This window comes from Helianthus annuus, chromosome 10 (assembly GCF_002127325.2).
Source record: "Helianthus annuus cultivar XRQ/B chromosome 10, HanXRQr2.0-SUNRISE, whole genome shotgun sequence".
NCBI classification, from domain to species: Eukaryota; Viridiplantae; Streptophyta; class Magnoliopsida; order Asterales; family Asteraceae; genus Helianthus; species Helianthus annuus.
Window position 1 is genome coordinate 178,954,798 of NC_035442.2, and position 14,270 is coordinate 178,969,067.

Sequence of the window (14,270 nt, forward strand, 5' to 3'; positions counted from 1 at the left end):
CGTAAAACTCTTTGGAATTCAGGTGTAGATGTATCAAGCCAATAAGAAAGAACTCTTTAGGATTTGGGTGTAGATGTATATAATAAAAATACAAATTAGTTTTTTTTTTAACTTAATATATAACGAAAACTAAAATAATAAAATGTAATTCTGAAATATAATATAAAGAATTATTATTTTAAATAGTCAAAATTTAATTTTGTTCTCTCACCTAAGCTCAAATCTCCCACGATTACCCGTATCTTTTTATTTCCCTCTCTAATTTTCTCCAAATTTAAAATTTCCCGCCTAAAACTTTCATCAAATCCTTTTTGATTCTCACATCTGTTCACACACATACATAACTAGGGTTCAATAGAGTAGAATCAAAAGAAAACGAAGAAGAATGAGAGAATCCTAGAGCATGCTCATTTCAAACGAGTTGATATTCCATCATCAACGAAAAATGGAGTTAACTTCCGGCCACCGTGCCGCTGTTGTTGTTTCAGACGAACAAAACAAACCCAAACGACGGAACTATTCGATTTTTTTATGTCCTATTGATTTTTTTTTGGTTCATTCCGTCTCATTGAATCGCTTTCTCTCTGAACGCACTATAACCATCAGAAATATTTCATTATTTCAGACGAAGTGAGCTGGCAAACGAAAAGATTACCAGTTATAGTGAAAGACATGCGTGTATCACTTGTAAGTACAATTTTGATTCACTTCATAACCAGCGGTCTCCCTTCAATTCCGATTTTCATCGATTCAATGTAAATTTATTTAACCTAACTGAATTTAAAAAATTGATTATTTCATCGAGTATTACTGGTCTTTCTATATGATATAGCTATTTAATATGTACCAGCCAGTTTATTGGTTTAATTTAGATATCTATTTGTGTGTAACTCCATTTGATCCTCCAAAATGCAGGAATAGTGTCAAGTTCTCTTTTTTTCTTCTTAGTTTTTATGCCTTTAATTGAATACAGGAATGGCATAAAGTTCTGGAAACTCCATTCGGGCTTTTGGTGCTTGCCTAATTCTTCAATTATCTGAATAAATTTTGATATGATGTTATAATGTACAATCTCTCACTGTAATTTTTGATCTGATTTTATATATCTTTATCTGAATTAATCCCAAATGGTTTAGCAAGCATCTATGTGTCTCTTCGATCTCCCACTATAGGCATATGTGTATGTTTATGTTTTGTGACTTAATTGAATTGTTTAAAATTTAATGTTGACTTATTCTTTTTTTACCAGGATGGTGATCTGATCAAATGGGACAAGGCAAAAATCGGATACCATGTAGGCATTGATGTAGCAGAGGGCTCGGTAAATTTACTTTAAATATATTTATCATTTGTATTAGTTATGAAAGTTTTAAGCATATATATCGAAAACTTGTGACCTTAACTCTTTTGACATTTCAACATGGTCAATTTCTTATGACAAGTACCACCAATTTAAGTTAAACACTTGCACTTGGGAATTCAGTTTGGTCAATTGATAAGTGAACAAACAACCTATTTGTGGAGCATATTCATTGTCACAAAATTACATAGCCATCAATTAAAATATAGTGGATTTTAGTTCTGTGGTGATTTTCATACTCACGGTCACATTGAAATATGCAAATAGAAGATTGTCGCACTTGTTAAAATATAGTGGATTTTGATTATCACATAAGACATGTATGTTTTTGCATTAGATGAATGCTTTTTGCATTGTTTGATAAATGCTTTCTGTATGGTTTGTGATTTATGATTTGGTAGACTTATTGGTTTTGTAATATTGTCTGACTTGTAGGTCATGGATTTCAATCTTCATGTAGGTAGATTTGGAACTACATGTCTTATGTGTATGCATGTATGATATTTAACGTTTGAATTTAAAGATTGCATTTTATACATATGTACACTTGTGTATACATTTTAATCTTCATTATATTAATGTAACGTTATGTTTTGTTAGAGAATTTCTACGGTTCCGGTTGCATGTATGGATTGAAGACGTTGGTTTGGGTTGAAAGTATGAAGACATCGGTTCGGAAAGTTATTGCATATGTATTTTTGTTACTTTAAAACTTTTGTAATATTGTGTTACTTTGAAACCTTTGTATTTTATATTCTTGGGTTATATTATATTGGTTCTAATTTAATTTTGTTGTTTTTCTATATTTTATTTAATTTTAGGCAATATGTTAATCATAGGAATTTATTTGAAATTTTTCATAAAATTTCATGGAAATTAACAATATATATGTCATATTATTTTACCCTAAACACCAAGAGATGTGGTCTTAGAACCGCCTTTCTTAAGTACATTAGGAAAAATTAGTTTCTTGTTAATATATCAAAAGATGCGGTTCTAGAACCCCATCTCTTGAGTATATTAGGAAAAAATAGTTTTTTTTTTTTAATATATCAAAAGATGCGGTTCTAAACCCGCATCTCTTGGACCCGCATTATTTGGCATATAGCCAAAAGATGCTTTGCCATAAGATGCGGGTCTAAAACCGCATCTTATAGCCAATTTAACCGCATCTTTTGATCAAATTTGTAGTAGTGAACAGGGGTTTCCCCGCTTGTGGGCTTATGGGGTAGTGCTTTCACGGTGGGTCAGGCTGCTTCGAGTAAAGAGACCAAACACGAGAAAGCGTGCCTTGACAACCAGCACATGTTTATACCATTTGATTTTGATACTTTTGGTTTTCTGGCGCCAGATGCTGTGGACCTACTTAGTCGAGTTCAAAGGGTCATGCATAGTAATGTTATGACCCCGAGATCTATGGACGTAGTTTTTGAAAGACTTAGTTTTGCTATTAAAAAAGAGGTAGCGGCGTAGCTTGTTGCCCAGTTACCAACTAGCTCGATGTAAATTCACTCAGTTATTTGCCGATAATAATCCGAACTAGTCTCTTGGCCGATAATAGTCTGCGTTAAAAGTAGCTTAATGGAGTTAAGTTTTTTTTTTCCGAATTACAAACCGACGTTTTAGGGCTTTTGATTAGAACGAGGATACGAGTTGATTGATGTAAAACATCGGTTTGTAATTCAGGAAAAAACTTAACTCCGTTAAGTTATTTTTAATAACGGACTATTATCGGCCAAAAGTGGACAAGTTCAGATTATTATCGATAAATAATTGAGTTGTGAGTATTATCGTCTAAATTAAGACAGTTGGGATTATTTAAATTCAATTTGCCTAAAAAAAGAGATAACACCTAAACTCCATTAATAAATATTATCAGATTTTACGTTTGAGTTTCACTCAAGTTTATCATATTCTAGGTATTATAGTATAATAACTAATAAGAGTAGTTAAATGTCATTTTAGTCCCTATGGTTTGTGTTATTTTTCCAGTTTAGTCTAAAGGTTTGAAATATTGTTATTTTAGTACAAGTAGTTTCAAACATTGTCATTTTAGTCCACTAGGTTAACTTCATCTATTTTTTGTTAACTAAAGGGTCAATTCGGTCATTTTATATGTAATTATGTTAACTTGAAGGGCAATTCGACCATATAAAATGACTGAATTACTCTTTTAGCTAACAGAAAAAATAGATGAAGTTAATCCAGTGAACTAAAATGACAACGTTGGAAACTATTTAGACTAAAATGACAACATTTCAAACCTTTAGACTAAACTGACAAAATGACCCAAATCATAGGAGCTAAAATGACATTTAACTCGTCTAATAATAAGATGTTATGTTTGAGTTTTCATGATATTAAAAAAAATAAACATGAAATTCACAACACAACTAATAATCTAATCTAATCTTACTATATAATAAAAGAAACAACTTTTGGGACATTTGTCATCATATTAAGCTATCTCGTATAAATAATTATTATTTTAGTTTAATCTCTTATTATAGATAATTATTATTTTAGTTTAATATTATTTAGTTTAATATCTTATATTATAGATAACCCTTCTACGAAATATTATTAATTTAATATCTTATAGATAATTATTATTTAGTTTAATCTCCTTCTAATTTATAATATTATTTTTTTGAATTAATTATATTTGAACGTTTTGTTTAGTTTGGTATCAAACAGATTTTACGAAATTTAAAATAAAAATAACTAATAATATTTATCACTTATATATTTATAGGGTTAAATTTATTAAGACTTCGTTAACAAATTTTGCAACAACAGAATAATCTGTTTTTATCATGAAAACCAAACTTTGTATTAATATATTAAATATTTTTATTTTCACTATACAAAATTAAATTTACTCGACCCATGTAATACATGAGGATTAGATTTATTGAATTCATACAATACACGGGTTTTTTTAAGTATATATATTTTTTCATTATTTAGTACAGAAAATTACACTTATTCAAACCGTGTAATGCGCATATTTATAAAGATGTATTTTTTTTATTATTTGGAAAACAATATTACATTTATTCAACCCGTGCAATACACGTGGTTTTAAATATATAACTTTTTTATTTGGTATATAAAACTACACTTATTCAACCCTTACAATATGGTTCTTACAGAAATAACTTTTTATTATTTAATATATAAAATTATATTTATTCAACCCGTGCAATAAATAAGGTTTTTAAAGATATATTGTTTTATTACTTAGTATATAAAATTTATTTATTCAATCCGTGTAATACACGTGGTTATAACCTAGTCATCATATAAACAAATAAAATAATGCCAAACAAATGTGACAGTGAAGGACATTTCTAATTACCTTTTTAAATGTCCAATTATAAGGTCTTAAACTAACAACTTTAATGATTAATGAAGGGATAAATTTAATAAATAAAAATGTCAGAGATCAGAACGATTGGGTTAAAAAGTCATACATTTTACTATAATAAATCAAAAAACCAAGATTTAATAAGATTAAAGGTGATATGGTGCTTGGTTGGATTGATTTGGAGGTATTATGAACATATATATTTATTTATTTTAAATTTTAACTTGTAAAAATAAAATCTTGAAGTAGCATTCTTTAAGGGATTTTCCTTTGCAAATCGTGTGGTGTGAAGTGATGAACCCCTCTGGTATTCCATGTGCCCTCAATCTACTGTAGATATTCTCCACTTGCTTTTGCCTTTGTTTTAAAGCTAATTAATTAATATGTTGATTAATTTCTATTTGTTAGTTTAAGTAATAATAAAACCAAACACAATCGAACAAAATCTAATAATCTACTTAATCCCATCCTTAATTAATTATATTCGTGTTTATAATAAAGATCCGGAATTTCGACTTGCATCAATCTTCACCCTTTGAGTGCAAATCAATGGCTCATATGCCAACACATCGTCATCGTGACTTCTTATACTTTTCAAATAATTAGAGATCTTTTCAAATAATAATGTCTCAACTTTTTTGTGTATATATGTGTACCTTGAGATGGTATATATATAGTAAAGAAATATGTGTACCTTAAAGAAAAATTATTTATGTTTTATAATTGCGTCCTTTGTTTTTTTTGTCTTTTTAATTTAGTTTTCTTTTCAAATAATTTTTCTAGTGGAATTTTCAAATGAAAAGAATTTTTTTTATAGAGTAAACTTCTGTTTTGCTCCCTGTGGTTTGGTCATTTTAACGGGTTTGCTCCAATAGTTTAAAAATAGCCATTTTCCTCCTTGATATTTCAAGTTTGTCGCAAGTTTACTCTCTAATCTTTTGAGTTTGTCGCCAGTTTCTTCCCTGAGGGAGTTAGAGGCTGGGAGCAAAATGAAGATAAGTTAGAAAAATCGAGGAGGACAATGGCTATTTTTAAACTATTGGAGCAAAACCGTTAAAATGACCAAACCACAGAGAGCAAAACGGAAGTTTACTCTTTTTGGTAAGAAATAAAAATGAAGAAATTTCGACCAATAAAAATATTTAAATTTACTTCATTTAATTTTTGTATTTAATATTAGTGTAAAGGTACATTGGTAAACTTAGATAGATCATTAATTGGCGGTCTTCGTTTTTAACAGCTAACTACATTAAAGTTGAAACTTATTTTCAAAAAATATATTTTTTAAAGAATAAAAAAATAATTTAAAGTGTAGGATAGATTACAAGGTGCGTATGATGAATTACGATCTATGTAGGATAAATTTCAGTATTTGTAGAATAAATTTCAAAACATGTAGAATAAATTTTGATGTGTGTAGACCAAGAGTATCTCTCTCACACACAGAATATGCGCTACACTTCTTTCCATTACCTATGGTATTGTCCCATGAGGTTCTACTTGCAAGGTTTTTAACTAGTCAATATTTTCAAACATAGTAAGTTGATAACAAGGAAGCGTTTTATAAATATAATTGTTTATTGTAAGATGTGATTTGCCATATTATAAACTAGTAACATAACCCACGCTTCGCAACGGAAATTTTGTCGATATTGGTTTGTTTCGTAACGGTATTACAACAGTACCAACATTTGGTATAGCAACTAAATGAGGAATCTAAAAAGAAAAGACCGAAAAGATGTCTACATTTAAAGATCATAAAATGTAGCTTTCAAAAACTAGTGTATGATAAAATTATAGTTAAAGAGCATAAAGATTTTTAATAGAAAGTTGTTATGTATAAAGTAATATAAGATCATAAAATGTAGCTTTCAAAAACTACTGTATAATAAAATTATAGTTAAAGAACATAAAGATTTTTAATAGAAAGTTGTTATGTATCAAGTAATATAAAATATCCATTTTAACATGGTATTAGTACAAGGTTGACACATGTCAAAAGCCGATATGAATTTGTGCTCATAAAGTAAAAAACCAAAATCCAGTGGTCAAAACTTAAATATCAAATGTTCACTTCATGGCATAACCGAAAATAAGATGCAAAATTAACCAATTATGGTACTGTTCATAAGCTGCGATGTAAATTGTTATATATAGAAATATATTTGACTTACAGTTTATCATGTAATTCTATTTCATATTAGGGTTATATGTTGATTATTTCTTTCTCCTCTATATTGTAAAAGTTCATAACATAGTTGAACAAGGAAATAAACATCTCTCTCTTTCTATACATCTCCTAATTAAGTGCTTTGATTAACAATGTATTATTTGTTAATTCTCTACTACTTTTTATTATTTAAATAGGCCCGGTAAAAGTTTTCTCCAACATTTGATATAAAAAAATTGCTACATCAATATTTTATTACTTTTTAATCAATAAAAAAAAGAGTCCCTGCAATTTATTTTTGAAAAATGCTAAATAACATTTCGAGTTGGTATACATGCATGTTAAAACATTTAATGCTATTTTTTTTTAATTTTCAAAGTTACTAATATTATTAACTATTAACATTCGAAATAGTTATCAATTTCAATTTACTTATAAATTTATCGATCATGAAATATATTATTTCAGATCTCGCTCAATAAACAACTAAAATTCCTAGTTATTATGCATTATTATATTTTTTAAGTTTTTTCGATTAGAGTTTAATAGGATGGAATTTGGAGTTGACAACTCATTATACGATCCCACAAATATGGCATGGACACTCATCATCTATAATAAATTATTAATTTTCAAATAAAACGCACACTCCAATATTTTCACCTCAATTAATTATTCTCGTGAATCATATGTTCTCTCGCCCATTTCTATGACCAAAAATAATTATTAAATATCTTTCAAACTAATAATTTGTTTTGGCTTTGGCTTTGTGTTAATACGTGTGTAACCATAAATGTATTATATATCCATACACACATTAATTCCAGTATCATTTTGACATGTCTCCTCTTAATAATTTGGTATAACAAACATATTTGATTCTTTAAAAATAATCATTATTTTTATAACCCATACTCATGATTGTTATATGTATCAAGTATCATTTTGTTATGTCTCCTCTTAATTTAATTTTATCTTTCTCAACTTTATTACTAAATTACGAGTAAAAGCAAATTATTATACATATTATTAGGTTATAGGGTGTGGGGATCATGGTTGGGACATGATTTGCCACTTAGGAACATGAATGGAAGGCTACACCACCCTCTTGATTCATCCACCATGGTTTGCATGGAGTAAACCATGGCAACCATGATCCTCCTTTCCATTTTTCAACAAATCATTTCCTTTTTGTTTAGACAAATATAATAAATAAGGGGCTAATGGTTTGGGTCATGACCATACCCTTAGGGTAGTGGTTTTGGATGGTGGATTAAAGATTAGTTACATGGCACTAACATGGAGGATTATGGTGGTCATGAGGGTCATGACCACACCCTATAGCCTTAGAAAGTGTTTAAGAATAGTGTTTTGATTTTTTATTAATATTGTTTCTTCTAGGTTTTTATTAGTATTATATTGTTTTATTTGTTTAATTAATTTAAACATATATTTTTATATAACTTTTAAGATACGATTAAAGTATCGGTTATCAAACAAGAAATCATAAAAATGAATATATACTGGTATCGATGTTGTTCAGTACGGTATGGTAGCGATACGATATTAATTCATCGAAAGCAAAAACACTAAAAATAAATACGGATACAGATGTTATTCAATCGGTTTTGATTGAATTTGGTACGATAGCAACACAATATCTGTTTAAAAAAATATATATCATAATGTTGAAATAAAAAGAGGAGAACAATTGTTTTTGATTTTTTTCAATATTGTTTTTTTCTAAGATTTTATTATTTTCTTGGTTAATTACTTTAAAGTAAATTGCCATTTTAGTCCCTGAGGTATGGTCCAAATTGCCATTTTAGTCCAAATAGTTTTTTTTTCTCCTCTGGGTCCCTGACTTTTCCATTTTCTTGCTATTTTGATCACATTGCCTAACTCAGTCTAAAAATCTGGTTATAACCAAGGGTATTTTTGGCATAACTGTTTTGTAGTGATAACCAGTGGTAGTTTACAACATAATTTATAAACCTCATAATAATTTAATGCCAAAAATACCCCTGATTATAACCTGTTTTTTAGACTAAGTTAGGCAATGTGATCAAAATGGCAAGAAAAATGAAAAGTCAGGGACCCAGAGGAGAAAAAAAACTATTTGGACTATAATGGCAATTTGGACAAAAACTCATGGACTAAAATGGCAATTTACTCATTACTTTAATTGATTTAAGTATAGTTTGTTCTCTCATATAACTTTAAGATACGATCATAGTACCCGTTATCAAACAGGAAACAATAAAACGGAATGTATACTGGTACCGATGATGTTCGGTACAATATGGTAGCGGTACAGTATTAATTTATTAAAAGCAAAAAAACCAAAAAAAAGTACTGGTTCCGATACAAATGTTGTTCAATTGGTTTCGATTGGCTTGGTACTATAGCGGCAAAATATCAGTTATAAAAAAAATATCGTAAGTAATGTTGAAATAAAATAAACATAAAATGCAAGCGAACCGAACCGATATCAACTAAACAACATATATAGGTATCATATCAATATGTGTTTTTTTTTTCAATCGATGTAATGCTTTCTCTTTCAATTACTATATCGAGTGCAAGTATTGTAACGAACCAAATTGATATAGACTTAATCCCTGCCACGAAGCGCGAGAGAATTTCACTAGTTATACATGAATAACATATTAGCAATTTCTTTAACATTCAACCCTTATATGTACACACACGGTAAGGTTCCTGTAAAAAGGACTTTTTTTCATGAGAAGTGTGAGAATGCATAGAAATTGACTTGTATGCATCATGTTTTGAACTTGCATGATGTTTTGTGTTGTTTTGACAAGAAAAACACCAAACATAACAATTTAAAACACAATGCAACGTATTATGGGCGTGAAATTTAAAACACGCTACTTAACGTTCTTGGCATGATGTTTTAAGTTTTAAGCATATAATTTATTGCATCGTGTCTTAAATTGTCATGTTTGGTGTTTTTCTTGCCAAAACAACCCAAAACATTATGCCAAAGTCCGAAACATGATGTCTACATATGAATTTTTATACCTTCTCACACTTCTCACAAAAAATGTCCTTTTTACAAGATCCTAAGACTACACACTCACATAATATTACCAACAATACTATATGGTGATAATGGCATGTCGTTGACACTCTAAAGTTTCATTCTTTAGCATCAAACACTAACTAGTGGTAGTCAGTGCAACACATGACTGACCAACTCATTACTCTCACTCTCTTACTGAGAAAAACCTTTTGCTTACTGACGATCTTTTGGTCATCAACATCATCTTTTCTTTCGGGTCGTTCTATAACTACGACCTTTTGTTTTCTTTTAGTCTTCTTTTCATTTACTTCTCTCAGTTTCACTAAACTACACATTTATTTTAGTATACAAATTTCATATAACACCTAAAATCTTTACAAAATTTGTGTCGTTTCCTTTGTACACTAATAATTTCATTTGTTTGTAATAATGTAAATTAATGTACACGTCTGTTGTTAACTCATTAGATATATGACCATGTAGATTTGTTGTTACTTGCATAATATAAACACTTAATATAAGAATGCTTTTAATTGGCGAATACCAATCTTTAACCATGAGGGAGCAGGCGTCTTCTGGGACAAACAATGGCCTCTTATTGTTTTTTTTTATGATCAATCATGATTAAAGCAATGATGTTTTTTTATTAGTTTAGTTCAAATATCAATATTTTTATATGAATATGGGCTAGTGAATAATATTTTAATGACATGTTAAGTGTGAAAGTGATTTTAGGTACTGAGGTTAGATTCTTCCCGGCTTCTATTTGAACACATTTAATATTACAGTTTAGTATATTTATTGAGGCCAACAATCAATTATAATAAAATTTTGGTTCTAAAAGAACCTTGTTACCCAAATTTGGCCGTGATTTTTTTTATCGGCCAACAGAAACAATTCCGAGCACTTTTGAGGCACCCACTGGATCAAACAGAGTACTCCAAGAGTAAACCGAGTCCACCACCAATTCCGAGGAAAATCCGATAACCCACCCGCCCGTATGCAAGATGGTGAAATTACCAGTAAAACTGGTTTATCTCAAGGATCGAACCCAAGTTTCTTTAGGTCTTCTATCATTGCCCATCAGTATCTCACTCTCCACCAAGTGTGAGTTGCACCTGCATCAAATGCAGACAATTTGGCCACAAAATTAAACACACATTATAAACCTATAAATTAGCAACTTCTTTATGCATAGATGTCTTATACTTTTAGCTTTGGGGGTGTTTAAAAAAAATTGGAATTTCCCCTTTTTAACCCTAAAGTATCAATGTTTGACAATTTTAGTTTAAAGTTTTAATCTTTGGTAATTTAACCCCCTTGATTAATTTGATTTTTCACTTCTACTTCAAAAGTTTCCATCTTATACAATCTAACCCCTTTAATTAATTTGGACTCTCACTTCTAATTCAAAAATTTCCATCTTTTACGATTTAACCACTTTGATTTTTTTTTACTTTTAACCTGAAGCTTTTCAGCTTTTGCAACTTTGACCCCATATACTTTTCATCTATCGCAAGTTTTGTGTTTAACGTTTCGTTCTAGATTTTCTGAGTTAACATGCCACAACGTGCGTGTGGAGTTCAACATTTTTTCATTTACTTTATCCTGTTTGACAAGCATGTCACAACGCGTCTATTTTTCTCCGTTTGATAGGTCTGTTGCAATGCGTGGGTCATAGATCGGCTCAGTTATTATTTTCTATATTTTACACACAGGCTTACGTTCATGTAAGAAACATTTGCCTTTCTTCTAATATGATATATAACTAACGCATCCCCGCGCTAATGATCTCTGGATCAAGTGGTGAAGGGCTTGCATTTCTCTTGAGAGATCCAGGTTCGACTCCCACTTGGTGCAGAGTGAGGCACTCGTGGGCAATGATAGGAGACCCAGGGAAACCTGGGTTGGATCCTTGAGACAAACACGTTTTACCGGTAATTTTACTGTCGTGTGTCGTGCCTATGGGCGAGTGGGTTACCGGATTTTCCCTGGAATTGGTGGTGGACTCGGGTTACTCTCGGAGTACTCCGTTTGTCCAGTGGGTGCCCCGAGAGTGCTCGGGATTGAGTTTGTTGGCCGTTAAAAAAAAAAACTAACGCATCCCCGCCGCATTGCGGCGGGTGGTAATTCTAGTTTACTTATAAATATCATAACTCCATAATTAATCATGTTCGTGTGTTGCAAAAAAATTCATGAAAGATAACATGTTAAAAATAGTTTACCTTATTATTGAGCGTCCTTCATACTTTCAACACATCTTTATAAAACAAATAATTTGTAATAGTTTACAAAACCCCATGCTTACTTTGTAAAGCTCTTTTCTTTTTCTTCATGTTTAGTTTCTTGCTAGAATGTGAGCGTTTAGTTCATTAATCATTAAAAAATTGTATATAACTTGTAATAGTTTCAATTACATCTCCTTCATCCCTTCAACATTCTCGGGTTTATAATACCTTTGGGTCAAAATGGTTACATCATTAGTAGGCTAATAATTAAGTCAAGGTAGACCTTACGATAGAGAAGTGCAAAATGCTTTTCATGTTGAACATATAAAAAATGCTATTAATTGTGAGTGTTTACATTTGTACAAAAGAATATGCTTATAATTATGAAACTATTATAAAAAAAAAATAATCTATCATCCATTTTAAGATATATAAAATGCTATTAATTGTGAGTGTTCACATTTGTACCGAGCAAACTAACACTACTAAAAGAGAGTCTTAGAAACAAATTAATTCCGTTTGTTGAGAAGATGCAAGGGTCTTGTTACTTTCGTAGGTTCGAAATATATAGCCTATTCTCCTGTATCTCATATGAGTTTCATACTTATAGGAATTACTTCGATAATTGATACTCAACTCAATGAAGCTATTTATCGTAGATTTATGAAGCAAAATACGGTTTCAAACGCAAAAAAGTAATAAAAAGTAAAAAAAAAGGAAAAAGAAAAGAAGATTGTTTTTAATAACATAAAACTACATAATGATGAATAGTTTATTAATGGAATTTGTTATTACTGTAAAGTAGGTGAGAGATCAATGATATGGTAGCTGTGACATAATCCATGACCAAATCATCTTGACTCAAATAAAATAAAGAAAAGTTATGTATGATCTACTGTTCACTTTCAGTTAACAAACACGTTCAATGCTTTTGTTCATAAACTTTTATATATGAATAGTTTAACTTTTGTCATAATAGTGTTTTTAAAACTATTATATACGTATAAGATTAGGTTCAAGAGTGAACACTAGTGTATTTGTGAATTAACGAACTAATCCTGACTATACACGTGTGTAAATCAATGACCAGGATTTGATGATAAAATATACTAGTGTATTTTATGATTTAATGATGAAATCCTAGCTATACACGTGTATAAATCAATAACGGGTAAAGCGGTCCACCAATCACATGAAAATCTCCGGTTGGAGCAGGTATTGGTTGAGTGGTTGTGTTCGGTTGCGGTGCTATGGGTGGAGTTTGTTGAGTTTGAGTTTGGGTTTGATTTTGTGGTTCTGGTGGAAACGGGGGTGGTGGCATATCAGAAAGTGGTTCTTGTTGTGACGGTTGCTGATTCGAGGTCGTTTAACTTTCTGGTGGATTCATTGCTAAAACCGGTGCTTTTCCTTTTTAAGGCTGAACGAAGAACTAAATTCTGTCTGGCGGTCTTTTCAATTTCGGGATCGAACAGAAGTGGTGAAAATCTTCCAGAAAACCTGGTATGCATGCAATAAGAAATCACCTGCACACAAGTAAACAAGAAACTGCGCGTAATACCGAACGAAACAAAAATAAACAAAGAAATATTTTTGGTTTTTCTAGAAAGCAATAAAAACAACCAATTCTAAACTAACACTAAGCGCATGGATTCCCAGACAACGACGCCATTTTGATAACTGTCGTAAGGGTCATGTAAAAACCTAATTAAACTACGTAGATAACGTAAGTAAGGTATCTATCCACGGGGAATTTGTGGTTAATGTTCAGTTTTAACTACAATCTAATATATTCTAAATTTGGGGGTTTGAATGATTGTTTGAAAGAACACGAAAATTGTTAAGAAAGTTGTGATCAAAATGAGAAGATCCCAATTACCCGTTTTTAACACAAACACTTGTTTACTGATTCAAAACACCACATAGACATAGCCTTGGAATTAATGACTTTGACTAATTATTAGGGATAGCTTTTAAGACTCACCATACAACCTAATAACCCGTTTAATTATACCAATTACCCACCAATTTATTACCCATAACGATGCAAGTATATCGCCAATATGCTGAATAAACGACAAACAATTCAAATATAATAA

The 14,270-nt window shown here is 30.4% G+C and overlaps 1 long non-coding RNA gene across 2 annotated transcripts; it reads left to right on the plus strand.

Moving 5' to 3' along the window:
• The first annotated feature begins 298 nt into the window (after positions 1-298).
• On the plus strand, positions 299-2,147 carry LOC110883723. Of its 2 annotated transcripts, XR_002560591.2 has the most exons (4): positions 299-687; positions 1,250-1,321; positions 1,796-1,855; positions 1,961-2,147. It is a non-coding gene; the product is annotated as an uncharacterized LOC110883723 (long non-coding RNA). The 2 variants fall into 2 exon arrangements; XR_002560590.2 differs by lacking the exon at positions 1,796-1,855 and having other exon boundaries at positions 304-687.
• The last annotated feature ends 12,123 nt before the right edge of the window (positions 2,148-14,270 follow it).